We start from the raw sequence: 27,648 nt of genomic DNA on the forward strand, positions 1-27,648 counted from the left end.
AGCCCTCCTTACCTTAGATGCCAGGAATGGTGAGGAAAACAAATTGATTTTGGCCAGAAAGAGTGGATTCTTAACAGATTCCGTATGAGTGAACCATTTTCTTGTTTAGTAATAGTCCCTCCTTTGACTAATACCCTCTTTCGGCCTTGGCCTGTCCGTATGCTAACAGGATTCATTATTCCCCCAACACCCACGTCCATCAGCCAGGCCCTGCTGCTGAACAGTTTCTTCTCACCCAGTCAGCAAGATGTTTCTCCAGTGCGCTGGTGATAAATGAAGTAATAAAGAGCGAGACGCGTGATTTTACGTTGGAGCCCTGCCTCTGTTATTTCTGAGCAATGGCTGGGGCTCGGAGGATTAGCTACAGAAATGTTTGCATTGCCGGGGACCGAAAATGATCACATAAAGAGTCTGGCGTGGTGTTCATCATGGATCAGCTGGAGCGATGGGGGAGAAGGAAAGACAAAACAACCCTGAGACGGCCACAGCCAGCCAGGGAGCGGGCAGGGGCCGCGCACGCGCAGTGCACCCCGGCCAGCACCGCACCTGCGCGGCCAGGCCAGGGCTTCGTTCTCATCTTCCAAACGCAGGGCTCTGGGTTACCAAGGCCCCAGAAGGGCAGATAATTATTGGAAGAGAATCTGAAGCGTGGGCACCCCAGAGAGATGCAAAAATAAAATGAGGAGGAGGAATTTTGAATAGATTTCCTCCCTTTGTATTTCTGTTTTGGACAAGCGGTGTGGAGGGAGGAGAGAGAGGGAACTGGAAGGTGAAGAAAAACGTCAGAGTAGAGCTCATAGTAGCCACCCCACCGGGCGGGACCGAGCTGGGGGGTGAGGGACACATCTGTCCCGTGTCTGCCCATGTGCAGTCCCCCAGGAGCTCCCCTGCCCCTCCAGCTCCAAGAGGAGGGTTCAGCAGGCCTGAAGCAGAAGGTTCTGGGGCAGGATTAATGCTGGGAGCTCTAGCAGGGCCAGGAGGGGACACAGCCATGGCCAACTCATGGTGGCATTGCCTGGTGACGCTGCGCATCCTGTTTGCAAAGTCAGACACAGTAGGGCTAAGGCCAGGAGGCAGAGGCCATGGCACATGGTCACAGAGGCAAGGACCTCAGGCTGCATCTGGACAGGCCAGGGCCCAAGATGGGGCAGCTGCAGTCCTCCCTGTGAGTGTCCATGAGAAAGCTGCAGAGTGGACAGGTACACTCCCTCCCATGGCCACACAGCTGGAAGTGGCCACCAGGCTCCCCCTCAAAGCCCCAGTCCCAGGGCAAGCAGTGGACAGGATGGGACAGCCAGCAGCCCACACCCTCAGGGGCAGTGTGTGTCCCTGGGACCCAACCCTGACCCAGGGGCCCTGCAAGAGCCTCTGGCCTGGACCTGGGTTGCATCTCCCCTCCTCTCCTCCTTGTTTCTCAGCAGCCATTGAGCTGTGACCCTGTTTCCCACCCCTGTTGGTACAAGAAATGTCCCCCAACCCAGTTTACTCGTTAAACACCAGCCTCCAGAGGGTCCCTAGGGTGCTCGTCACACCTTAGTCCCTCTCTGCCCCCCGCGCTCCGGCATCACACGTCATGTGGGTCTCTCTGGAGCAGATGCAGACTATGTCCCAGGAAGTGTGACTTTGCTCCTGGACCCTGCCAAGCCCCTTCCTCACTCCCAGGGTGAAACAATTCCTCAAACAGGCCCAGGCAGCCTGGATTGGGGCGGGGGGGGGGGAGCTTTACAGTGCTCCCCACAGGGAGGGTGGCCTGAGCTGTCTCTGCCTGTGGTTCTGGGAACCAGACCCCTCTACCAGCTTCCAAGGCACACGGGTGTCTGCATCGCTGTAATTCATAGACCAGTACACAGAGCCATCCAGAAAGCCACACGGGCTGTCCCCAGCACAGGGTGGGCAGGACACCTGCAGAGTAGGAAGACCTCGGGAGGCCAAAGTCTCCATGAGAGCACATTCTTCATTCAGCTCTTTTCCTCTGCAAAATCCAGATGATAGGAGTTGCTACCTCAAAGACGACATGAGCTAAAAACCTGTACAGCACCATAAAATAACACCTGGCATGTGCTCCAGGCAGGGCAAGGGCAAGGCTGGGACCAGGATGGTGAGGGTGGCGGTGACAGTGATGGTGAAGGTAGTAAAGGGAGGATGGGAAAGGATAAGGATGGTGCTGAGGATGGTGGTCGTAGTGGCGATGGTGTTGGTGAGAGGCGGTGGTGATGAAGTATGAAGGGGCTGGTGCTTAGGAAGGTGATGATTGTGATGGTTATGGCCATGACCGTGATGACAATGACAGCCACGAACCCTTGAGGTCCTGAGACACAATCATGCCCTGAGGCACCAAGGATCCAGGAGAGGCTGTCCCTGGAGGAACAAGAGACCATGGGAGCTCCAGCTCTGGCTCCACCACCCACTGGTGTGACCTGGGTCAAATCTCTTAGCCTCTCAGGGTCTTGCTTTCTTCCTGGCAACACAGGCAGACACTCTGGACCCCACACCAGCTCTGGGGCTGCAAGGACACAGGAGATAAGGCCCGGAGCAGCATTGGTGAGTGGACCTCACAAACGCAAGGTATCAAGAAGAAAAAACAACAGGAAGAGGTAGAAAGAGAACTCGTAAACGACCCTCACACCCTGGCCTTCCTAGACGACCTCTCACGCAGAGAAGTGGGCCTTGGGGAGTTAATAAGAAATACAGGACTTCCTGCGAGATAGCAAGTGAATTGTGAGCCGTGAATTGCTTTTTTCCTCTGAAAAATGATGTAGTCAGGTCAAAATATTTTTGCATTTCAAACGCTTGAGTTCCTTTGTCATTGGGGCTGACATGACTCGGTTTCCACGAAGCTTCACAATGCAGGGAAACATCTTTCGCTGCCAGACGGCCCTTCCGATAAGCCAGTTGGTCCAACGTGCGTTTGGAGAGCTGGAGGCGGTGAGAAAGCAGAGGCCTTTGCAAAGCCTGTTTGTACAGCGTTGCCCAGGCGCAGACTGCGGAACCTGGACGCAGGGCAGGCCCACCCAGCCCAGCCTTGTGAGGACCTGCACCCCGGGCGCCCCTCCTGCCGGTGGTCTGGGACCCGTCTCACCCTTCATCGTGGGCATCTCTAGCAGACCTCCCCAGGGCGTCGCTTCAGCCCAGTGCCTCAAGGCAGCCCGCCTGCCTCCTGGTGAAGGGCCACAGGGCAGCAACAGGGATGGGACGACGCTGCTCTGGGCTCCTCTGCCCTTTTCCTCCTCCCACCCACCATGGCCCTGCTGCTAAGCACAGCTGGGGCGCAGATGCTTGCAGGGAAATCCTGAACCTGTCTGCCGTGTGTGGCTGAAGTGTCCCAGGTCGGCATGCTTGCTATACGGGGCCAGCGCCCAGACCCCTCTGTGCAGGTGAGGACAGGAGGCACAGCACGGTGTAGTGACCTGCCCAGCACTACACAGCCGTAAGGGACCCAGCCAGGTCAGATGACCCAGGCTCCTGTTTGCTCATCCAGTTGGGTCCCGGGACTCCCAAGACCCCGGGCTGCCTTATCTCTGGAATTCTGCATTGTTTCTGCTGACCATGGAAACTGGGGTGGGGGCAGCACCTCACTTGTGAGCTGGCAGGGGCTCATCTGAAAAGAAAACAAGCAAGCCGAGGAGCCCAAGCCATTGGCTTCCGTGGGGGCCCCAGCCAAGGCACTGCTGGCCCCACTGCCTCCAGCACCACACGGGCTGCTCCGGGAAGGCCCAAGCAAGGGGCAGTGGCAGAGACACGGGGACCTCGAACACCAGGCTGTGGCTGCTGTTGTGGTCTCCACCCCACTGGTCCCATGCCGACCCCAATGGCTGCACGCGGTGGAGGGCAGTGGAGGTGTCTGAGAAGCCCTCTGCCCCTGAGTGTGAGTGCTGTGGCAGGGTGTGGGCGGAGGGGCCCCTAGGGAACGAGATGCACCCAGGGGGGCGGACTGGGGCACTGGCTCCTCAGGACGGTGGGCCACACACCCTCGAGTCTCCTAGGCCTGCCTCATCCCACCGTGCCCTGTAGTGGCTCTGGCCCACATGTGTCTGGTCGCCCAGGGACAGAGAAAGGTCATTCTGAGAAGGAGGTCATGGCCACCAGCTGGGTGGGGGTGCTCTTCCCTCCGGGCCTGTGGCTGGCTGACCCCAGGGTAGGAAATCAGGCCCTCACTGGCACCCGAGGACAATCCCCAGTATGTGGTGCACGCTGCCCTTGCTGCCATCCGGCCACTCCAGACCGGTCCACCTGTTGGTGATGGCAGTGCCGTTCTCCAGCTCGGGCCTGGTCCTGAGGCTGGAGCTGCTTGCTGACTCCCACCCTGGGTCCCTTAGAGGAGTCCAGCCACAGGGCAATGGCCTCGCTGCTCAGACCATTGCCCCCTGTTGGGGAGCAACCCGGCCCCCAGGTGCAGGGTGCCCCCAAGCCCGCTGTGCTCCAAGTGCAGCCCATGCTGCCCAGCTGATGCTGCTTGGGCCAGGTCCTCTGGGTCAGGGCTACATTTTTACCCCACAAACCTTACCTCTTGCCCCAAGGGTGACCCAGACAAGGTGGGCACTGAAGGAGGACCCCACCTGCAGGGGCCTTCTGTGTCCTGGCCAGGCATCAGGGCAGGGGGAGTGTGACATTCATCGTCAGCCAGTGACTCCCTCATGTGCTGCCCATCCCCCTCACAGTGCGGCCTTCCCGAGGCAAAGGGCTTTGCCTAAAGCTGCAAAGTCACTGGGCTGGCACACGACCTGCTAGTTCCTGTCCCCCTCTGTGGGCCCTCTGCGTGGGTTCACTGAGCACAACTACACCTGCCTTGGACTCTGACACGCACTGGCCCATCCCCTCGAAGAGGCAAAATGCAGGAAGTTCTCAGGGTTCAGAGGAAGGAGGAGGCCAAGGAGGGGCCGTGGGGCAGGGCATAGGTCAAGGGCTATCTGGGGATGGGGCTGAAGGGACATCTGAGGGGGACAGCCCTGGAGGGCAGCACTGAGTGTCCCAGGGAGGGGACAGCTGTTCAAGACCCCCGAGTAGGGAGCTTCCCCCGTGCCAGGAGCGAGGGAGGGCTGGGACCCCCTCTGGCCACGCTGATAGGGAGTGGGCTGCGGGCGGGGACAGGGAGGCGTCACTCGAAGGTTTTCACTGAAGGAAGAGGCAGGTGCCAGGATCACGTGACTCGGGAGAACTTGGCAAGAGGACAAAGCATCGCCCTGGAGAGAGGGCCCCTCCTGGGCCTGGGGTGCCCGAGTATCAGCCCAGGCTCCTGCCCAGGGCCCCGGGGTCCATGCTGGGAACTTGAGAGTGGCAGCTGGAGTTGATCTGGAAGGAGATGGTGAGGCCGTCTGGGCGGACAGCATGGTGAGCATGGTGCTCTGGTGGCCATGCCCGCTGAGGCCCCAGGTCAGCCTGAGACCCCCGTTCTCCCGGATCCTTCACCACCCCCTCACTGGGGCCACGCCAGCCTGGGAGGCAGAGCCCAGCTCCTGCCGGGGCAAGGCCACACGGTCACTGCTCATTAAGTCCCATTGTCCTGCGTCCAGCTGGGATGCACGGCTCCTTCGCTGAGTCAGCAGGGCCGTGAGCACTGCCGTCATAAACGCGTGTTTAATAACCATTTTCTTGTCCGGGAACCACGCCGCTTCGGAAGTTCTGAAACGGGCTGCGCTCTCTCCAGCTGGTAATGAGAAGTTAATCAAAGTGGGATTTTGTGCAGCGCTGGCCCTCTGACATCTTAATCTTTATTAAAGAGACGTAAACTCCCACAGAACTGGAGACCAGCCGGGCGCCAGGAGAGCAGTAGAGGTGGCTGAGGACCGCTGTGCACCCCTGATGCACCCGAGGACCGTGTGCGAGGACCCTTCCCTCCCCTCACAGCCACACATTAATGTCCCACGCCCAGGAACCTGCCAGGCTGGTGGGCACAGCATGGTCCCCACTGGGCGGAAGCGAATGCACGAGCCATGCTGAGTTCTGCTGCCCACCCGTGCGGGCGCCGTCCGGGTCTCTGGCAGTCTCCCCTATGGCGGGAGGGGCAGGCTGGCACCCCCTGCCATCCCCTTTCCCAGACCAACCACATCTTCCAGCTGGGACCGTGGCTGATGTGCATGGTGGAGCCCATCTCTGGTTTCTCTTGGGGTGAAAGTCATAAAACACTCAGCGCAGCATTTCAGAGCGGCCACGTGGTGGCATCCGGCTGGTCACTGTGCTCCACTCCTCTACCCAGCATTCCTACCAAGCCCAGAGGGACCCGGCCCCAGGCAGCACTTGCTCCCGTCTGTCCTCCAGCACCCACAGCAGCACCAGTTTCCCTGTTCCCAGAGTGGACCCTGAAGTGTGTGGCCTTCGTGCCCACTTCCCCCGAGCGCAGGTTCCCAGGGTGATGTGGTGGCCCCAGTGCTCCGCTCCTCCCTGAAGCTAAGCATGGGTCCCAGGCGTGGATGGACCATGCCTCATCTGTCCCCTCTCCCACAGTGGCCAGGGTCCTGCTCACCCCTGGCTGCCAGGCCCAGAGCTGTAGGAACACGGAGGTGAATCCAACTCTCCTGGGAGGAGGGGACCGCTGGGTCACATGGCAGCTCCGTGGGCATCCGAAGATGGACAGCAGACTGATCTGCTCCCCTCCAGGAGCCATGGTGGGCCGAGGCAGAGGGCAGGGGTCTCCCTGGAGTGTCCTCAGCCGAATCAGAGGTAGGAGTCCCAGCAGGACATTCACACTGTTGTTTCCGGTTCTGCTGGGAGGGGGCATGCTCTGGTTCATACCCAATGTCAGTGCAAACCAGCAGACTCCATGCTGACCTCAGGAGCCCTCAGGCCATGTGATGCCCAGACCAGCCCCGGCTCACAGTTGCACACACTTGTGAGCATGCGTGTGTAGGCCGTGGGCGCAGCAGCTGGGATGCAGGCCTACACTCCGTGAGGGTGGCAGGGGGTGTGGGTGGAAGTGCATCCGTCATGTGCTAATCCACTGGGGAAGGAGAAGGGCAGGGTCTTTGTCAGTCTCCAAGCAATTAGGATAATTAAAAAAGAAAGCTTATTGGGTAAACATGCTCTGGGATTGTGACCCCTTAATTAATGGACTACGGGGAGAAATTACAGCAGTGGCAGGATAATTAACACGTGCACTCACAGGAGAGCTGCAGACGGGGTGTGAGAGGACAGGACAGCCTGCTGGGCAGGGCGGGCAGAGGAGGGTGAGTGGGCCCCTGCTGGGGACAGCCCTGTGGGACAGGGGACCCCGCCCCTGCGGAGGAAGCCTGCCCCTCCGTTTCTAAAGTTGGCCTTGAAAACACCCATTGCCCTCAGCAAGAGCCGTGGTCTGCCCCAGGAGGCTCACGGGTGAGATCACCAGAGGCCACTCCCGCCCGAGAGCCCACCATGGTCACCAGGGCATCCTGACCTTGCCGGCACCCGGTCATGGTACCCCCAAGCCCTCCAGGCCAAGAATCTGAGCTGCCTTCTTTGCGCCCGCTCTGACCCAGGGCCCCATGGCAGCCCTGGCGCTGGGGACCTGCTTTAGGAGATGCAAAGACCCTGATTTTTCTGGCCCTGTGGCCGAGGGCCCTTCTGAAGCCTTTGTAAGTGCCCCAGCCTGGTGACATCTTTCCATGTTTCCTGCTCTTTAGGCAGCAGAAGCGGCTTGGGCAGGAGGCTCTGGGGGGAGCAGGTGTCGGCACTGAGGGCTCTCCACGTGGGCCCAGGGAGGAAGGCCTCGTGGGGGTCTGTTTGGAGTCTTGGAAGTCTGGAAGTCAGAGTTTAAAGCCCCAGTCCTCTCCTGCCAGGGGACCTCAAGGAAGGGACCGAGCACTTCCCCGAATCTATGCAGCTGCCTGGGCTAAGCAGGGCCAGGCCCTGGAGCCCCCAGGGCAGAGACCCTCTGCATGGCCCTTCCTGGAAGACCCTGCTGTTCCTAGTGGGGCCCTAGGATCTCACAGCGGGAACAGCCACAGGGGATCTGGATAGAAAGTGACTCTCAGCCACCTCCCCAGTGGAGGGCGTAGGAGGTGTCCCCACTCCAGAGTGTGCCTTTGCACAGGCAGCTGCACTGGGGCAGCGGGGGTCTGGGTGTGGGCTGCAGGAAGAGAAAATGGTGCAAAGCCCCTGGGGGGAGCAGGGGCAGGTGTGTGGGAAGGGGTGGCCAGACAGGTTTGCCCAGCTCTCACCTGACCTGGCTTCTTCCTGAGGACGGGGGCTGCTCTGCCTTGGGGCACCACCCGGCACCCAGAAGGACAAAGGTTACTCTGCCCTTTGAGGTGCTGTGGGGGAGCAGGGGAGGGGTTGAGCTCCACCAGATGTGTGAGGGGCCCTGAGCATCTTCCCATCCTTTGAGCACTTGGGGTGCAGGCAAGTGTTTGGTGTGCACGTGTGGGGGTGTGAGCTTGTGTTTGTGTGTGTGTACAGGCGCACACATGTGCACGTGTGTGGGGGCAGGTGTGTGCATGGGTGTGTATGCATGTGTGTGGCAGGTGTGTGTGCATAGGCATGGGAAGGTATCGCAGGCACGTGACTGTGTGTGCACGTGTGCGGGGAGCATGTGTATGTGTGTGTACAAGCCCAGCCATGTGTGGGCACCTGCACAGGCATGTGAGTGTGTACAGGACATGCATGTGCACATGTATACAGGAGGGGTGTGCAGGCACAGGAGAGCGTTGCGTGCGTGCGTGCGTGCGTGTGAGAGTATGTGCGTCTCTGAGCTCAGTGTAGGGAAGCAGGAAAAAGAGCGTCTGAAGGTGAAACAGCCGCATCAGCCTCGGATTAATGGTCTAGGATCCGGATTTCTAACTAATTGAGCACATTAAACAGAATGTCCCTTAAGAGGACGGGGAAAGGACTCACACAAGACACTTTCAAAGCTTCTTTAACAAAAGTGTATTTGGGCTCTGCCCATAATGGCTATCCTCGCTTGCCAAAACCTGACGCCCTGGCAGGTAACTTTCATCAGGCGTATCTGAAATGGTACCTAAATGAATTAGCAATAAAACGGACTTAGGCCGAGCAGTGGGGGCCTCCATTAATCTTGGGTTAATCACTAAAGAGGTGCCATTCACTTTTCTTAAGAAGTCACATTTTTCTCCCCTTGCTGGCGACCAGATTTCATAAAGTAACATATTTCTAATGAAAGGTCTCTGCTTGAATTAAACCCTGAAGGTTTATGCAGATTTTGCGTTTGATTACTGCTGGCATGGGCTCTTAGCCGGCTGCGGAAGGAAGGTCCGCTCTGAAAGGGCCTCAGCGTGCAGTTCATAATATTCTTTGAAATAAAATAGTGCACTTGTGCTTAGTGGCTTTAATCAGCCCTGACTTTTGATAGTCAAACAATAGCTAATTACAGTAGCACCTGCCTTCCAGGCCCTGTCATGTCGGCTCCTGCCGGAGAGAGGCCTTGTCTGTGAGCTGCATGATCATTGCACGCCCTCCCTGCACAGAGTAGCTAGAAGTGACACTCAGCAAGTTTGGTAGCCATTAGCAAAGGGTTATTTTGCTGCTGCTGCTGCTGCATGGCTGGCTTTCCCGTTACATTCTTCTCCTGTGTGTGTATGGAGGGGAGCTGTGGCAGCGAGGGCTTGGAGCAGGGAGAAGCCCCGCTGGGATGTGGGTCCTGGGCCCCAGTCCTTTAGCAGCCAGCGCCAGGCATGGGCGCCTGCTCTGGGGATGCAGGATCCATAAACACCCTTGGGGCACTCTTTTGAGCTTGAGATTTGGAAGTGGGTATTGTGAACCCCTGGTGCCCCAAGAGCTACCACTGTGTAGATGGCAATGTGGAGCCGCAGGTCCCCCAAGGCCCCTCCGGGGAGAGGCCAGGATCCAGTGGGCCTCGGGCACACTTGGCAGAGCCAGCCCCATCTCCAGCGGGCAGTGTTTTCAGATGAGACCTGCCGTTCTGCGCCGGGACCGAGGGACAGGCCCAGTGGAAGTCATAAATTACTATCTCGTTTAGGGCTTTCTTTTCTCGTTAATTTTGCCTGGCAAATGAGGCTGAGTTTTCCAGAATCCAGCCAAGTGAGTAACATCAGCCTGTCAGCCCTGGGCTTGACAGGCGCTCTAACAAGTTACCGGGAAGGAGCAAGGGTGCCGGGCATGAGAAAGTGGCGGGAGCCCTCCGCGGGCACCACAGACCCTGCCATGCCCCTGTTCACGGCTGCCTCCAAGGCCTCTCCACCACCCGTGCCCTTCTGCACGACCCCCAGAGAGAGCCGGGAAGGGCTTGGTGGGCCTGTCCAGGGGGTGGGGACATGGCACAGGGCAGCGCTTGGGGTGTGGCAGTTTGGGGCACGTGAGCACAGTGGATGCCACCTCTGGCCCTACCACCTCCCATCCCTCTGGAACCCCGTCTGGTCCCCGTGAGGGAGGACACTGTGGGCTCCAGGGGCCTTTTGCTGCGCTTGGGGTGCCCATTTGCTGAGGGTGACACATGGTCCACAAGACCAACCAGAGGGCAGAGGAGATTCGGCCACTGTGCCCACTGCACAGCTGGCCGCGGCTGCCCTTGAGTGGGGGCTGGGCCTCGAGGTCCCTCCTGAGCCCACTGCATTGTGCCCGACAAGGCTTCCCTTTCCTGAGGCCCGGTGTCCCTGGGGTGTCCCTGGGGTGTCCCTGGAGCACACCCGCCACAGAGCCCCTCATGCTGCCGAGCTGCTTACGTTCCCCAGCTTTGGTCTCCGGACACTGGCAGTGTTGATCACCCACGGCCGGGACCTGCCCAAGCCCAGAGTCGAGGTGCTCCAAGGACGGGTGGCTGGAAGGCTGCGTTCTGGGAGGCAGGTTTATTTTTCCTCACAGTGTATCTGGCTAAAAGATCCTGTGCTGCAGTCTCTTCCCCAAGAAGGGTCTGGTTCACTCCGCCTGGTTCTCCTCCACCCAGTCCCACCAGGGGCTCTCTGCAGGCTGTCCCAGCTCAGGGACCTGGCTGGGCAGCCACTCAGGCAGCAGCCAGCCTTGGAGGAGCCTCTGGGGCCCTGAAGGAAGGGAGGGAAGAAGAAAAGAAGGGAAGGGAGAAAAGAAGAAAGGAAGGAAGGGAAGAAGGAAGAGGAAAGGAAAGGAAAAAGGACAGGAAGAAGGAAGAAGAAAGGAAGCCGGGAAGCAGCCGGACAGCTCAGGCCCCTGCAGCGGTAGCCAGCCCGCTCGCTGGTGGTACGAGGCCGAGACCAGCCAGGGCCAGAGCCACCTTGGCCGGGAGCCAGAAGACCTCGGCTCCTTCAGTGTCTGTCCCCGAGGGGCCCCAGCCCCTGGCCTGCGGGAGCTTGGGGTCCATGTCCCGTTGTCTACAGAGCCCAGTCGGACCCCTGTCCGGGCGCTTCCCAGGGCCCGCGAGTCGGGCCACAGCCAAGAAGGGTCCCGAGTTTCCGGCCGCCTCTCTTCCTCCTGAACGGCAGCTCCTGTGCCTGCCCGACAGATCCCTGGGCTGCCCACCTTTCCCGTCACCCCGCCACCCCAGCCGGCTGGGAATGGAAGGTGCACACAGGCACAAGGGTCAGACACGGGTCAAGTTCAGCGTGGAGCCCACACTGAGAGGCCGGCATCTGCCTCCCATCCCTCACCACGCTTGCCACCACCGATCAGTTTGATTGATCATCCTGCGGCCACAGGTTGGTAATAAAGCTGTTTTGAGAGTCCCTTGCATTTCCCCCAGGACCCCGCTGGCATGACAGGCCTTGACACCAGCCATTCGTCACTGCTGCCCGTGGTCACTGTGCACAGTGGCCAGTGGACAGACAAGAACCAGGCCGGAAAGGCTAAGGGCAGTGGAGACGGACAGACATGCTGGCCACTGCCTCTGCCCTCCGCTGGGCCCTGGGAGGCTGGCGGAGCCGGCCTCTGGGCTGCATCCGGGACAACACTGATGTGAGCTGGAAGGTTCCTCCTTCCCCTCCAGGCCCTGGTACCCCATCCTCGCCAGCTGTACCTCTCGTCTCATACCCAGCGTCCCCACCGGTACAGAGAAAACCCTCCAGGGCGTCCCTGGGGCTCCTTGACACCCGGATCCTCTCCGAGGATGTCTCCAGGGAGTGCTGAGGAAGGGCCACTTCCCCAGGATGGCCCCTTGGACCAGCACCAGCAGCCTGTGCTGTTGGGGCCACACACATGGGAATAAAGACACCTGCTGTGGGCAGGCGCCCGAGGCAGCCTGCAGCGTCCGGTGGCCATGCTGGTTCCACATCTGAACAGGATCTTCCGATGCACAGCAACAGTCCTGACAGGGGCAACGCAGCTGGCATTTGCAAACCCCCTTGCCGACCACCCACATGCTCCTTAGCAAATGGACACACAGCAGCGTCACCCCAGTGCCGGGCCTGGAGCATGGGCCCTGGGACCTCAGCGGTGTCCGCAGGGTGTGTGGCACTCAAGCATGACACCCAGTGCCCCAGCCTGTCCTGTGGGGAGCTCGAGGCTAGATTTGGCCGTGGCATTTTGATCCAAGGCCCCACTCCCTTAGGAAGTGACGCCCGGGGCTCTTCCAATCGCATGAACAACTTTCTGGGTGATGAATCTATATCCAGAAAACCTCCACTGCCCAGGTGGGAGCGGCAGGGGACCTGGAGCCTGCACACAGCACAGAGGGTCCTGGGCACCCCCTCTCACTGTGGCTCGGCCCTCCGGGGCTCGGCAGTTAATTACCCCAAACCCCCACCGCTGCCTCTCCTGGCCCCGCCGTTTCCTGCCGGCCATCCCAGAGAGGAGCAGAGCCCAGGCTCACTCTGTGCTTTCTGTCTGTCATCATGGCCACTTCCTCGGCCGACGGCTTCCAGGCTCCAGTTTCTCTGCGTCGCCGCTGCAGAGAAAGTGGGTGTGGGAGACGCTGTGAGTGCCCTCAGAGCAGCACTGGGCTCAAGGCTGGGGCACAGCCGGAGCTTCCCCTTGCCAGAGGGCAGATGTCACCAGGGACCTCACTGCAGGGCCTGTCCCACCCAGGAGGACTGAGGCATCTCAGCAGAGCGGGGCAGGACCTTCCTGGGCAGGGCCAGGCCCTCGGCAGAGTAGAGGCTGAGGAGCAAGGTGCAGCCGTGGCTCCTGCACAGCCTGGGGCAAGGCCCAAGACTCAGTGGGACCCAGGTCACAGGCCACTGTCACCTGGCAGGCAGGCGGGGGAGGGGCAGCAGGCCTCACTGCCCAGAAAGTGCCCTCTTGCCTGTCCCTCCTCAATGGCTGCGCCTCATGCTGGGGACTGGGTGCCCATCGGGGAGGCCAGGTGGGCCTCAGTGAGCAGACACAGGGCAGAGGAAGAGGAGGCCACACCACAGCGGGACTCAAGGCCCCACCAGGGTCAAGGCTGTGTCCAGAGCTCAGGTTGCACGTGGCCCCAGGGGAAGGTGGCAGGGACGCCCGGCTGTGTCCAGCCGTGTCCTGAGCACTGCCACCCACACGGCCTGCCAGCCCAGGGCACACGGGCACTCCCTGCAGCCCCTCCCCGGACCTGGGCCCTGCCTGCTCTGTGACAGACCCAAATCCAGAGCTCGGTTTCGACAAAACCTTGTGGAATCCAAGTCTTTTAAAAGAAGTATTGATTTTTTTCCCCAGTCATGATAATGATATATGTTCTTTGTGAAACAGTCAAGGGGAAAGACCAAGAATATTTAAATACGAGAGTCAAAGCTACCCATGATTCCTCTGCCAGCATCGAAAACCGAGTCACAGGGAGAGAGAGAAGCAGCAACCACGGGTGCCGGGCGGGTGTGTTGGGCGTGTGCACCAGTGTGTGTGTGCACCCCAGTGCCTGTGGACAAGCGGTAAAAGGCCAGGGCCCGCATCCCACGCCTGGAGCAGGTGGCCGGGGGGCATGTGCCACTCTCTCTGTTTGCACCAGAGGGAGAGCATTTCTGCCTCAGTTTCTCCCACCCTCCCTGTGGACTCCAACACAGATCCGGGAAGTGACTTCCTCCAGGGAGCCCGGCTCGGTGTGCAGGGGAAGGAGCCCATTCCAGCAGCACCTGACCCAGGGAGCTCTCCGCCCGGGCCTCAGCCTTCCTCACACCCCTCGTCCATGGGGCTGGGAGGGGCTGGGCTCGGGCTGAGGGCCACGGCATAGGTGTGAGCTGACACCCCTTCTGAGGCTGAAGGTAGTTGTTGCAGCTGAAAACAGAAGTGCTGATAAACAAGAACTTGAGATGGACCCACCTTGGCTATGCCCTGGGTGTGGGGTGTCCCGGAAGGAGTGCTGGCCTGGACAAGGGCCCCAAGCTGTGGCCGAGTCAGCCAGGACCTGGGGTTGAACACGTGCCGTGGCTGAGATTCTGAGACCCGGTGATTGTGCCTGGGCTGTGACTGACATCCCGGCCCTGGTCGGTGGGGCGCAGCAGGTGCTGGGCAGATATTCTGAATGGGTGCATAGAGCAGGGGTCCTGGGGACAGTCCGGAAGGCGGTGCTGGGGCCCAGTGTTCCCAGAGGGTCCGGAGGCCCTGGACACAGAGCCAAGGGCCCCAGAGAGAGGTCTGTGTACCTTGCCTACTCCTGACGGTCCTGCTGAGCGGGGCCCCCCTGACCTTCTGGGGGTGCCATGCGCGGCTGCTCCTGCCCAGCCTCTGAGGGCAGCACCGGCACTGCTCTGCTGACGACGCCGGTGGACGGGCAAATGGGAAGCATCTGCCGCCCAATTTGGCTTTGCTCTCCCACCTATAAACAGGGCTATGCGTGAGTTCTCAGAGTGTTTCAGAACAGGAATGTGCTTGGGGCCGGGGGCTGGGCCTTGGCAGGCGGACATTTCCATGGAGAGGTCAAGAGGCGCCAGGTCCTGGCACCAGCCCTGGAAACTTGGGCCGGCCCTGGCAGCCAGCAGCTCTGGGCCTTTGGTGTGCACAGTGGCGGCAGGGGCTCCGCGTGGTCCCCAGCTCCTCTGCCCAGAGACCTGTCCCCCAGCCTGGAGCTCGGACACTGTGCCTGGCACCCCCAGCTGTATAGATCCTGGGATGCTTTGTGCCACCCAGGCCACGCCATCCCGGTCCAAGGCTGGGCACACTTCCTGAGATCTAACCAAGATGAGGCAGGAAAAGACTCTTGGCACTGGGCTCATCGGCTTAGGACCCTGACCTCGTGTCTGAAAGCCACTTGCCAAAAAAATCAGCCGACCTGGGCACACCTCCCGGGGTGCAGAAACCTGTGGTCAGGGCTCGGCTGGGGCCATGTCCGCCCCTGCTCTGTCTTTGGTTAGTCTGTCCACGCTCCCTGGGAAGGACACACATTGTCGTCCAAGCCTGGAGTCTCAGACCCAGGGGAGGAGGCCGCAGGCGCCGTGCACCAAAAGGGCAGCTGAGGAGCGGCATGTCCCTGAGGGCTCAGGAAAGAGTCGTGGCCACGCTGGCCAGCTCCTCCGGGAGCGACCCACTGGGACACTGATGTCTGTCGGAGAACATGGCTGACCGAGGTGGAAGGCTCCCGGGAGGGAGGCAGCCAGGCACGGCGTGGGTCCGGAGAAAGCAGCACTGCACGGGGGTGTGTGGGCTTGGAGCTGACTGTCCCCTGGCCCGTCATTCTGGAGGGTGGTGGACACTGGCTGGACATGTGTGTAGGGACGGGCAGCCCAGCCCCTCATCCCCTTCTCTCCTGCCGGGGCCTCACCACTGCCCACTAAGCAGGTGCCAAGGAGTGTCACCCTGTGGCCTCACCCATAGCCCTCGGTGGCTGTTGAGTGGCCTGGGCCCATGGAGGACACATCTGCTGCCAGATGCTGCCAGTTCACTGCCTAACGCTGTCCCTGTCCCCCTCAGGGGGACCCTGGCCCCCTCCCTGCTGGTGACCGGGCACCATGAAGGCATGGGGACCAGATGTCTTTCCCACCACCTCCCAGCAAGGCTGGCTAAAGGTGATGGCCACCGCAGCCTCCTGGAAAGGGGTTAAAGGTATAAAAGTCTCCTCGGGCTCCAAAGTCTGCAGGGGAGGGCTGTGGGTGACATGCAGGGCGGGAAAATGCAGAGTGTCTGGAAGACGCAGGAAGTCCTGGGGGCCCTAAGCCTGGTCAGGCTCTGGCCAGGGTCACCGTGTGGTTGGTGGCTCCCTCAGTCCCCTTCTGTGGACCGGGACGGGCGGCTGCCCACCTTGTGCCCAGGAAGCTGGGGTACCGGCGCCCTCTGTCGCCTGAGTGAGGGACATCTCTCCTCCAACTTCGCAAGCCAGGGTTCAATGTCCCTGTTTCCCCAGATGTTATCTGCCTTTTGGGAACCTTTAAAATAAAGACTCAAGCGTTTCCAGCTCCTGTCTGACTCTAATGTAAACCGTGTGGTCGCTGAGGCGTGAGTACTTTGCAAGGTGTTTAAACGGCAGGGCGGCAAACGGGCGTCCTCTACTGCACCATTGTGGCTGGGAAAGAGGCCCAGGAGGGCACCGAAGGGGCAAGTCTGCGTCCTGGTGGCCTGCAGTTGTCACGAGCAGAGGCATTCCGGAAACTTGCGGAAATCGCGGCGGGGTGGCCAGCAGGGGGCTTCTCCTCTCATGGGTGTGGGTAAGGCTCGTGGGGGCCGGCAGCCTGGGCGCCCCCTCCGGCTCAGTCGCCAGCCTGCTGTGTCCCCAGGATTAAGGATAGGGCCCTCCCTCTCTGAGGCGCTTGAACTCAGTTTACCTTTGCGTGCAGGGCGCTGTCTCCACAGCAGAGTGTGTCTGGGGTCTCGGGTCCCGAGCCTGAGAGCAGAGCCTGCCAGGACAGGCAGGGTGCTGAGTTTTTGCAGAGCCCTTCCGCGGGGCGTCCCTGGAGGGTCCGGGTCCGGCTTGGGCAGAAGCCTGTTCCTGGGCAGGGTCTGCACTGTCTGCCCAGACCTGATGCTAATCAGCATCTGTCAGTGCCTCGGGGAGACTTTGTTGCTCAGGTGTCATTTTTCCACGCAAGGGCTAATGTAGGAATTTTATCATCCCAGTGACTCACCGCGGGGACAGTTATGCCCTGGAGCACTGGCCTGGATTTCTGGGCCCAGCAAAAAAAAGCCGCCCTTACCTGGGTCTCTCAGGGACACCAATGTGCGGGCAGCACTGGGGCCCGAGGGCTTGGAGAGAGAGGAGGCAATGGCCAGGGTGGGATCCGGAGAGGGCACATGAGCAGCAGGGGCCCGAGGCCCGGGGACAGCGAGGCACAGGATGCAGGGCCACGTGTGGCTCCAGCTGTCACAGACCTTGCCTGGGAGCCTGAGGCCGCTCCATGGACCCTTGTGCAGCTGCCGAGGTCGAGCTGATGCTGGTGACCTCCGAGTGGTCCTGGAGACTCCTGTAACCTGCAGGGCACGTCAGGAGCCAAAAGCTAAGACAGTAGTAGCACCTCCACACCCCGACCTGGACTGAGGACAGCAGAGGACATGTTCCCGAGGCTCATGTGGTCCAGGCCACTGGCAAGATTTTGAGTCCCATGCCCAGGAATCCCATAATGTGGAATGGAAGCCACTAAGAGCTGGGGCCCCTAACCGGGCCTCCCGGTGTGCACGTAGCAGGCACAGCTCGAGACAAAGCCCGGAGAGGCTGCCGGGGCGCCTAAGGTCAGCCTTGGCGTGTGCTCCCCTTAGTGGTTTATCTGGGTCTAGGGGAAGCACCTTGCCCTCTCATAAACTGGGTTCCCAGGGGTGCCACCCTGAGGGTGCAGGCTCAGTGCAGTGTTTGTGGCCTTGTGGCAGGAGGTCAGGTGGTCTGTCCTTGGCCAGGGAGGGGGTCACCAGGCCCAGGGACAAGCAGAAGGGACAGGCTACAGACAGGGTGGGGTAGGGGTCCAGCCTGTGGCCAGCAGGCTTGGCTCACACAGTGGCCTGAGCCACAGGCCTTACTGTCCCCTCCTGGGCCACCTGTGTCCTCTACCTCGCACAGTCCCTGGGCCCAGAGCTCGCGGTCTGGGTGCAAGGGGGCAGGAAGGCAGGCAGGCAGTCTCTGGGCCCCAAGTTCTGGGCCAGCCCAGAGCGACCCCTAGGCAGGTGGCTGAGGTCTGCGGTGGGGTTTCCAGGGCCCACTGAGCACACTCAGGGGCTGTGAACTGCAGCCAGAGAGCAGAGCCAGAGCCGCCCGGTCCCGGGGCCCCTCCCCTGCAACCGGCCACCTGGACGCTCCTGTCAACCTCCAGGTGTGGCTGAAACGAAGCTTTACCTTCACCCCATTGTTCTCAGGGTCCCTTTAGGTCATTTTACATTTTCACCCGATCCCTGTAACTCTGCAAAACCTTCCCAGGGTGCGGAGCAGCGCTGCCGCAGCTGGGAGCTCATCCCCACTCCAGCTCAGGGTGGACACTTCCTGCCTTTGTGGGCTGGGCCTGGGGCCTACAGGCCTGGGGCCACTGTGATAGAATGGACGCCCAGGGTCCTGTCCTTGCCAGCACCCAGGGTGTCCACACCGGTGAGGTCACAGCTAGCCTGAGCTGGAGACACCTGACCTCCCTGGCCCTGCTCCGGATGCCAGTGTGCTTTCCTGCCCTGGATACGGGTCAGGGTCCTCGTGTACGACTCCCTCTGCAGGGCTGGGGATGAGAGGCGTGGCCCTGCGAGGGTCCACCAGGGAAGGTGCTGCAGCTTCGCACCCGGGCCTCGAACCCCAGGCAGGCTGTGCGGTTTGTCTGCGCCGACTACAGAGCCTAATCAAAGGTCCGAGCTGCTGCCAGGAAACTCAGAAAGCCCCTGCGGCATGACACACCGAAAAATAAATATCAAATGAACATTTGAAGAGCTCGATACATTGATCATATTCTGCTGAACCTTCACCCCGTAACGATGGGACCATTTAAATGCTAATGCCATTTTTAAAGTCAATTACAGGAGTTTGCAAGGAAGGCAGTCAGCATTCTCCCAAGCCTCCCGCCCGCTCCCACTCCGTCCACGGGCACTGGAGCGTTCGCTGGCCCCTGCAGGGAATATTCCCTCACCGCGGTCCCAGTAATTGAATCAACTTGATACAGACACCAAAAATATTGTAAGCTGCGTGGGTAATGGGAGGCACATGTTGATAAAGCCAGGGTGTGGGCGGAGGGGTGGCTGCGTTAACCCTTCCAGGCCACCGGCCCGGTCCCGCGTCCCACCTTGGGGAGGCTTCCACAATGTTCCCAACGTGGCTCCCCGCTTCCTTGGGGCAAAGTCTAGGTGCTGGGCCACAGGCATGGGCAAAAGGGTGGCGAGAAGGGAGTGCACCCACACAGCCCAGCCCCTCGCTGAATGTGCTGATGCCATGGCAGGACTTCTCCGGCCTCTGCCCTGTGCAGGGATTCCAGCGGGGGGACCTGCAAGGTGTGGGCGGCAGGACCCGAGGGCAGGGGGCCAAGGGGCCAGGCTGCCCCTGCTATTGTTGCTTGGAGGATGAGCAGGCTCCAGGCTGACTCCAAGTGAGGCTACCAGGGCATCTGGCATTTTGGGCCTTCAGAAGTTCTGCAGGGAGAGGACCCACCTGGGAGAGCCAGCACATTGTCCACCACCCCCTTGGGACCCAGAAGCCTGGTCCTGGTGCCTCAGCCCAAAAGGAGGAGGCAGACACAGCTCTGAGAGCAAGGCTGAGGGGATACAAGAGCCCCAGAGGGGCTGGCAGCACAAGGACAGCCCTCCAGGACAGGGATGGTACAAGCAAAGGCCCTGGGGCAGGACAGCAGGGGATGTGTGCAGGGAGTTTGTCCACGACTGTAACCAGCATAGGCACTGGGCTCACTGTGTTCATCCCTGGTAGAGGACGGGATAAAGCTCAGGGTCACGGTTTCCAGGTTGGGGGAGATGGGGGAGACCACCCGTGGCTGTGATTTCCCAGCAGAAGTTTCTGGGTTTCAAGGTAGCTTGTTGGTGGAAACCTATGAAGTGCATCTGCCTCGCTGCAGCGTGTCCTGATGTCACCAGCTGGGGGACTGGGCTCTGAGCGTTCCCTCCTGCAACTCCAAGGCTGACCCCCATGGCGGCTCCCCCCAGGGCAGGTTTCCGGAGGTGGAAAAGGGGAGAATAAATAAGCAGGCAGGATTGCACCTGAGGCCCTGCGTGCCTGATGCGCTGCAGTTAGCTGCTTCCTAACTGGGCCTCAGTATCCCCATTTGACAGGCGAGGAAACTAAGGCGCAGAGCAGGTAGAGACTTGTTGGGTTCCTGCAGCTCTGGCATGGAGGTGATTTCACTCATTGGGCCCCAGCTGAGGCGCCCACCTGCCCTGAGCTTCGTCCACTCCTGAGCCCAAGTCAGCCTGACTCCACCAGCCCATGCTGGGGACGGAGCCAAGGGCTGGCCGGCCCTCGCTGCCCAAGGTGGAGCAGGCTTGAGGCTCCTGCACCCTCGCTGACCGGGCCCCATCCCAGGATGCCCGGGGGCCCAGTACCGGCTTCCAGGAGCTCCGTGTCCTCTGCCTGGGGAGAGAACCCGAACCCAGGAGGACGCACACGGGACGGGAAGAAACCCAAGATGGCTACGTACTGCCGAGTTTCCCGTGGCAGCCCCATCAGGTCCCTGAAACAGGATACACTGATGTGAACTTGGCCACATAATACGGCTCTGTTTGGGCAGGCTGGGCTCACCGGGGCCCAGCTATCTTTCAAAGAGTGATAGTTATGGAAATTAGTGGTGCAGAAACCCGCACTCGTCACTCATCAGGGCCTCATTAGCTGTCCTAGGATGCGACCGGGCGGCTTGGCCTCCTGACTCCGGGGCCTGGGAGAGGCTGGTCCCGTCCTCCACTTCCGGTGAGGTGCTGGTGGGCTTGAGATGCAGGGAGCTGCCACGCGGGGCCAAAGCAGAGTCAGTGGAGCCAAGGGCCAGGAGGAACCCGTCAGAGAGGGTGCGGGACTCAGGCCCCACAGCCACATTTGGGGCAGCAAGAGCCCGGCATCAGAGGGTGGAGGATGGCCCTGGAGGAAAGCCAGGCCGGGGATCGCCCCATCCATGTTCCCCTGGACGGTCTACCCTCTGGGGCCCCCACCTCCCAAGCCTCAGTTTCTCCACCTGCACCATGGGAATCCCAACAGCTGCCATGGGTTTGCCTGTGGGCAAAGGAGGCAGTGGGAGTGGCCCTTGGCCTTGGGAAGACCCCTGAGGCTGTCACCTGCCCCTCTCCCCACACCCGGCCTTGTGGCTCAGAAACACCCATTCCTGATCAAATCCGTGCCAGTTTTCACCGTTCTACACGCGGGCAGCAGAGTCTGCCAGAAGCACAGGGTCCCCGGGAAGTTGTTAGAAATGTAAGTTCTCTAGACAGACATACTTCAGAATGTCACACGGGGCCCCATAAATATGGGTAATTATTATATACCAATTAAATGTTTTAAAATGCAAATTCTTGGTTCCCAGCCCAGACCCTGTGGGTCCCAGTGCTGGGGGAGGCCTCCCCCCCCGTTCACACCCTTGGGCACGGGGGTCCAGTGTGACCCGAGGGGCCGCGGAGGACGATGTTTGCTTCCGTCCCTGCTCCCTCCTCTCCTCTGCGGAGGGTGATGGGGTCCCGCTGCTTGGGATCCCAGAAGCCTTGGGCGGCCCTGGGCCATCTCCCTCCTGGGTAGGCGCCTCCCCTGGCCCTTGGCCGGCCCAGCACCACCTCCGAGGTGCCTTTGTCGTACCCGAGCTGCCAGCACTGGGTGCTGTCACTCGGGAAGGGTCCACTGGAGGCAAGTCTTTGGACCGAAGAAACCTTGGCAGAATGTGTGCCTTTCAAGGTCGAACTGACGACCTTCGCGCAGGATGAATGCATGGAGGGGAGCCTGCCTCGCGGGGGCCATCCAATGGCATCACCAGGAGGAATCTGCCGGCGGACTGGGCCTGTTACTCAACACTGGCATTACTGCACCTCGAGGAGGGAGCAAGGCGATAACGCGGGGCGGCCCGGCCCCCAGACCTGTTCATTTTTAGCCCCGGCAATGAGAGCGGTGGCTGCGCCAGTCCGGCAGCCTTTGATCCTCTGCCCCCGTGTCTCCAGCCCAGCAGAAGCAAAGCACCCAGCAGATAAACACACTTGAGCGCCTCTTGCTGGTCCTGGCTCCTCTGCCTGGGCCTGCGGCGAGGCCCGAGTGCTGAAAGAGCCCTCGGGGTGGGCAGCGCACCTGACCTTCACCTTGACCCCCTGTTGGGGACAAAAATGAGCTGGGGTGCCCAGGAGGGAAGAGGGGCCATGAGCCACCCACTCCCCCTAGGGAGGCCAGGCCTGGCACCTCCGCAGCGGCTCGGCCCCATTATAGCGCCAGGACCAGCATTGGCACCCACACTCTGAGCCCCTGCTGTCAGAATGAACCTTCGGAACTGCACGGACACCGGGTTTGATAATAGTGTTCCGGGAAAGGTTGCGCGGCTCTCCAGGCTGTGATTCATCCATCTGTGAACCGGGACAAGGCACTAATGGGAAGGAGCGGATCGCCAGGGGCAAAGTTGCGTTGAAAACTTATCAGAGGCAGGAACTCCGCGCTGCACCGTTAAATAGAATTCCATTATTGTTTCATAAACAGAGAGATTGAAGTGTCCAGGCCAGGAACGGATGATCATAGGGGAATGCGTTTCAGCTAAACCCGTGAATAGTATTTGTTTTGAGTAAGTGGTTGTCTGCACTAATAGTAGGGTATTTCATTGTTAAGAGCTTGTTGAGCGGGATTTATGGAAGATCCAGCGCGGCTGCTCTTGCGGGAGGTTGGGCGAGGCTGCTGGGAGGCCGGGAGGTGGTGGCAGCGTGGCTCTTTCTCTAGCGGGCGCTCCGCGTGTCCTGGCTCCGTCACCCTCTGAGATGTGACCACAGGCGCTGGGGAACCTCAAGGGCCTCGTACCCAGAGCCCGGGCACAGCCCCTCACAGGTGTACACACGTGGGACAGGACTGGTCCCCGGCCTCCCAAGAGCCTCTGTGCTACTCCCCACCGCCCTCAGTGTCTCCCGCTTCCCTCGGGACCAGGTGTCCCCGATGTGTGTCCACTAAGTCCGGCAGCCAGTGTGACGGCCTCTGATCTGAGACCGCTGAGGGTGGGCTGTCACAGGTGGGCAGGGTAGCGCCCCCACCGGCCTCCCCTGGGCCCACGTGGACTCTGTGTGAGGAGAGGTGGCAGGGGAGCTTCTCCCCATCTCTGACTGGCTGTGACTGCAGAGCACGTCCAGAGATGCCAGCCAGCGTGCAGATTCCACAAAAGGCTGAAAATAGAAGCACCACGTGACCCAGCTACACCTCCCTTGGGCACAGTCCTGAAAGAATTAGTCGGCACACTATTGCGATGCATGCATGCTTATGTTTCTGGTGCACAGTTCACAATAGCTAAGCCGTGGAAACAGCCCAGATGCCCACCAGCTGATGAATGGATGAAGAAAATGGGCTCTGTATACACAGTGGCATAGTATTCAGCCATAAAGAAGAATGGGTTGTGTTATTTACAGGCAAATGCACAGAACTCGAGACTGTCATGCTAAGCAAAATAAGCCAGATGCAGAAAGTTCAACATCATGTTTTCTGAAACACAAGTGAATAAAATAAAGGAGAGATGATAGGAATGTAGAACGTAGATATTCAGAGATGGGGCGGGATGGCGAGGAGAGGAACTGAGATGACCCCAATGGCAGATGCGAGCCCCAAGTCCCCAGAAAAGACACCCTGTTCTGTGCTACAGGTGTGCACTAAAGAGAGAAGAGGTGTGGAGGGTCCCGCCGACACCCAGACCTGACCGCCTGCTAGGACTCACGGACCCCTGGGTTCGAGGTCACCCCTCCTGCCTCCCAAAGGACTTGGCTCCTGGCCCTTCTGTGGCCTCGGAGTCAGGAGGCCTCAGTGTCTCGGCCCCCAGGACTGGACGCCAGGCATCGGGGGGGGGGGCTCCAGCAGCCAGGCAGCGGTGCCAGAGGGAGAGCTGGCTGGCTGGCTAGAGGGCTTCCCCACCTGGCCTCAGTTTCCCCTCTTTACATGAAGACAGGGCCGGTCTCAGACCCACCTGGATGGCAGGAAGCTGTGAGGGGAGGGATGCGTCTCCGAATCTTCCAGCGTGACCCCCGCCCCACCTAGGAACACTGGTTCAGAGCAGGATAGCATGTCCTTCCATGCAAGTGTGTGTCCCTGCACACGCGTGTGCGACGAACAAGGACCCTTCACGGCAACCCCCAGGCTGACGCTGGCCCTCGGGCTGGACTCGGGACCCACACTGCCCCTCAGCTCTCTGGCAGTTGCCACCCTGGACTCTGAGGCCTGCACCAGGCTCGCACCCTGCCCCGAAGCTTTGTTTAGTCTGGGGGAAGCACCATGGCCAGGGCTGCTGGGCGTCAGACTCATCTTCCTCAGATACTTACAGGGTTCTGCAGACGGAAGGCCAGCGCCTCAGCCCCAGCAGAGTGGATCCCATCCCATGAGAAGATCCTGTCTGCCCGGGACAGCGGGGTGAGGCTGTCTGCTGAGGCGGGGTGTCTGCCCCACAGGAAGGCTAGCCCCAGCAGGAGGACGGGCCCAGCCGCTCTGCCCCAAACCGGACTCAGGACCCCTGGAAGGGCAGAGTGCCTGTGTCCACTCGAGTCCCCTCAAACCCGACCCAAATGCCTTTGCCTGTGCCCGTGACAATACAGGCCAAGGGGCAACACCAGAGGACGGCTCCTGGCTTGGTTTCATCACCCTGGTGGCTCTGGGTCCAGGCCCAGTGCCCCTGGGCAGCTGGCACGCAGATCTGCAGGGATCTGCCTCCTTCCATCTGCAGGGACTGCGCTGTCTTCCTGGCACTCGGAGCCACCGTGATGGAGGAGCCCCGGAGATGGCAGTGCGGGATGGTCTAGCCAGGGCGGATGCGGGCGCCTTCACGCATTCACACAGATCCGGACTTGTCTTCCACCGCAGGTGGGGGCCCGAGCTCCTGGGAAGGCCAGAAGTAGTTCAAGCACAGCTGGTCCTCTGGGCGCCACCCTGGAGGAGCAGCGAGGGCCTGTTAGCATTCAGCACCCCATCTTCGGCTTCCATGTCCAGAGCAGGGTTCCAGAAGGTGGGCGGCTTCCAGCAGGGCTAAGCACCCTGGAGGCTGAGGCAGGGGGATCGCAAATTCAAGCCCGGGGAAGCCTAGCCACTTAGGAAGACCCCGTCTCAAAATAAAACATATGTAAAAACGAAGGAGTCTGGGGATGTAGCTCTGCGGGAAGGGCCTGGTCCAGTCCCAGCACCGCCCACCGAGACTGCAGTAAAAAGCAGGGCAGACCCGCGTGCTTGGTGTCCCGTAAAGCTGTGACGGAGCTGACAGACCCATGTCTCACTGCGGCAGAGCCAGGGCCATGCAGCGCCACGGCCACTGCTGCAGGCTTGTGGTCTCGCCGGAGTGGACACACCTGTGCGGCCCGCCGAACGGACAGGCAGCGTCTGCATGACACACAGACGAGTGCTGTGCGTGATGATGACAGCAGCCCGCTGCCCCTCACCGCCTCAGAGCGATGCTCGGTGCCCAGAGCCCCCAGGCAGCCCCTCGCTCTAGGCCATGGCACTGGGCCATCCACACACAGCCACGAGCCCCATCTACGCGGCCACCCCATCCTTAGAGGAGAGCGGCCAGCGGGAGCATCTGTGCCCTGTGCCCTGAGCCCTCCCCACCACAGCTCTGCAGTCCCCAGCCTGCCCAGGGGCAGCACCACAATGGAGAACCAGCATTTTCCACCTCAGGCGGGCGGTGGCTCACCCAGCTCCCGTCCACTTCTAACTGGAGGATGTTGGTTAGGGCCCATGTGGTTCGAAGGGAGGCAGGGGATGCCGAGGTGGCAGAAGGGATCCAGGAGAGGGCTGGGTCCCCAGTGTTGGGTTGAAACCAGCCACACCTGGAAGGGAAGTAGAGCTGGGAAAGCCTGAGTGGGGAGGACTGCCAGGCAGGGGAGGAACGAGAGCACCTCAGGAAGACAGAGGAGAGGGATCCAGAGCCCAAGGGAGCCCGGCCAGGCTGTCTAGAGAGAGGCTCCTCGAAGGAGGAGAGCCAGAACTGCCCTGTCCGCTCGGCAGCCCCCGCCAACTGTGGAGACGGGCATGGTGCGACTGAAGCCCTGGAGCTCTCGCGGCGTTCAGTCTGAGCAGAGCTGCACTTCTCGCCGCCCTGCTAGGCAGGGCAGTGCCGGACGCCAGGCACTCTCAGCCCCCAGCAAAGCAACCTGGTGTGTCTGAGCTGCACCTCCTGTCCTGGAGCCGAGAGAGGCCAAAGCAGACGCTGAGGGGCTCCGCGAGGTGTGCGTCCACAGGGCCTCCTGCCCTGGCAGCTCCTGCCTTCCAAGCCTGTGGTCTGGACCTGCCTGGAGCCCAGCGCAGACCCTGGGCTGTCACAGAAATGCCAGTCTTAGAGCTACCAGGCCTGAGAAGAGGGACACTCGTGCATCTCTGAGTCCATGCAACCAGAAAGTCGCTTCTGTCTTTGCCCTTTGTTGCAAGCTGTCCTGGAGCTTCGACCTCTGGCCCGGCAAAGCACCCGACAATCAGGATGGGCTCCTGTGTGCCACAGGCCTCACCTCTGTCTGGTCCCGCCCAGGCTGTCGGGGTAGGAGGGTCCCACCCAAAGGGCCACACGATTGCCCCTCGCGACTCTGCCAAAACACTCACCACTCTCCCCCTGTCGGGCAGCAAGTCTGCCACTGCTGGAAACCTCTCTGTGGCTCTGAGTGTGTCAGACCCCGGCAGTGTTTCCTAGATTTCATGAACACCGTCATCTACAGACTCTGTGCATCGGGGCGGATTGTGCACTCCGGGAGATGGATTCTCTGTGAAGTTTTGGTGACCCCCACCTGGGCCCACCAAGGTCGGTGCCTGATCATTACCTCCTCGTTTCCTCTTGTGCTGCTCTCTGTCTTTCCTTCCTTGTGCCGACCACCCCGCTTCTGTGCTTGGAATGAATGAATTATCCATCAGCCAGAGCTGGGCACTCCAGGTAGAAGCGTCCTCCCCACTTCCCTCCTGGGCTTCCGCCTCAAGGCAGACGCCCATCCCGCCATCCGCACGGCCGAGGGGACTTTGGCCTGGGAATCCCAGAGCCTGGGGCCTGGTGGGGCCTGGTGGGGCCCGGTGCTCTGTGCCCTCACTGCTTTCTTGGCTCTAACTCCCTCGTCCAAGCCCGCCGATCAGGAGCCGGGCTGCAGTCCTCACCCTCTCGGCCCAGAGCCCGAGCCAGGATGGGGTTCAGGAGAGACTTCCTAGACCAGCGGAGGGAAGAACAATGGAGAAATGCAGGTGCAGCTGGGGTAGTTTGGGCTTGGGCATTGGGAGTGTCTGTGGCCTTTGGGCTTCCAGCGTCCCCGTGTGCACTGGCCCCGTGGCCCACTGCCGCTGTCCCCACCCTCCCTCCAGGCACCTGACACAGCTCCCGGGTTCTCCAGGCACAGCAGGGAGCTGCCTGCATTCCGGTCGCCCCATGGCTTCCTCTTGTGCCACAGCTCCAAAGCCGGTGGCCCGGGAGAGCTGGCGCCCTGTGGGCCCCCAGTTCCTCCATGGCCTGGCCTTCCTGTCTCCCATCATCAGGCTGGGGCCAGGTCCTCAGCACAAAGTGTCTGCGCCCAGTCGAAGCAGGCGTCCCCTGGCCACGTCTGTGCTGGGAAAGTTTCCCAAGACCGGCACCACGGAGTGGTGCAAACACATGGAAGGAGCGCTGTGGGCCATGGGAGAGCAGCTGACAGCCACACAGGTGCTCCCGGGCACAGTGAGCACGTTGGCCCTTCAAGGGGTACATTTCCATTAGGGTTCACGCAGGACCCCTCGGACGAGCTGAAGGACACAGGGGCCACCGAGCCCCCTGCACCGTGGCCCACCCAGGTGAGGCCCTGATGGCCTCTGCCCAGTCACAGCCACCTCCTTCGAGCAAGGCCCTGCCCCGGGCCCCCAGC

The 27,648-nt window shown here is 60.8% G+C and overlaps 1 protein-coding gene and 1 long non-coding RNA gene across 5 annotated transcripts in view; one reads left to right on the top strand and one right to left on the bottom strand.

Annotated features, from left to right (window-relative positions):
• The window catches only part of Prdm16 (PR/SET domain 16), a 282,822-nt gene that overhangs the window by 151,101 nt on the left and 104,073 nt on the right, over positions 1-27,648 (top strand). The gene's annotated exons all lie outside the window — the stretch shown is intronic.
• On the bottom strand, positions 8,821-14,566 carry LOC106007680 (uncharacterized). Its single transcript, XR_015452468.1, has 2 exons — positions 14,080-14,566; positions 8,821-12,736 (listed from the first exon to the last, which is right to left on the bottom strand). It is a non-coding gene; the product is annotated as an uncharacterized LOC106007680 (long non-coding RNA).

This window comes from Heterocephalus glaber, unplaced genomic scaffold (assembly GCF_053883595.1).
Source record: "Heterocephalus glaber isolate CG9 unplaced genomic scaffold, H.glaber_assembly_v1.0 deba00001447, whole genome shotgun sequence".
Classification (NCBI taxonomy): Eukaryota; Metazoa; Chordata; class Mammalia; order Rodentia; family Bathyergidae; genus Heterocephalus; species Heterocephalus glaber.